The sequence below is a fragment of the Antrostomus carolinensis genome, unplaced genomic scaffold (genome assembly GCF_000700745.2).
Source record: "Antrostomus carolinensis isolate BGI_N321 unplaced genomic scaffold, ASM70074v2 scaffold12807, whole genome shotgun sequence".
In the NCBI taxonomy this organism is placed as follows: Eukaryota; Metazoa; Chordata; class Aves; order Caprimulgiformes; family Caprimulgidae; genus Antrostomus; species Antrostomus carolinensis.
This window is the reverse complement of record NW_010329573.1, coordinates 27,710-28,502: the sequence shown is the minus strand read 5'-3', so window position 1 is coordinate 28,502 and position 793 is coordinate 27,710.

The following is a 793-nucleotide window of genomic DNA, read 5'->3' as shown; positions in this document are numbered from 1 at the left end:
GGGACAGGAGGCAAATAGGAAGAGGAGAACCAGAACAGAGACAACTTGTACATGCCAGAGTTAAGTCTAATGCTGAAAGCTATTTGAAAAGACTTACTTCATGACTTCAGAGATTGTATTCTCAAAAATTATTCTTGCTGAATTGGCACTGTAAGAGAGCAGTTTCTTTACAATAACAGCAACAAACCTATAGGCTCTCAGGCCAAGAACTTCCTTGCAAAGGTGTGCTAAAAGATGCATTTTCCTCAGCACCAATTAAAAAAAGCTTTCCCTGGGCATCAGGCCATGAGGAGAAAACCAGGACGCTTGCAAAATTAGCAGTAGTCAGTGAAAAGGCAAAGTCTGATGGTTCTGAGCTTGCTTTCACACATAGCTATGCCTTTCATAAATTGAATGTATTTTTCTTTAGCATCTGTATGTTTCAGATTGAATGCAAATGTTGCATGATGTGCAGCCATTTGTGGATTATTGACTCGTACTGCATATATGTTAACCTCTGACTGTCAAGAAAAAAAGGGTTTTGCCATTCATTGGGTGATCTACTGCTGCCATATGTGGCCAGGAAAAAAAAAAATAATTACTTCTCAGCTCAGAATCTCTTCTCTATGCCTGAGGTGCTGTCATCTGTGGTTTACTGAATACGATAACTGGAATTGACATTATCAGTTACTTTATGAAACCTGTGGAGAGAACTTGGAAAATGAAACCTGGTAGCTCTGTGGAATTAAAAAAAAAAAAAAAAAAAAAAAGGCTTTGAAAGCAAAAGGTTCTTGGTTTAGAAACTGTTCAACTT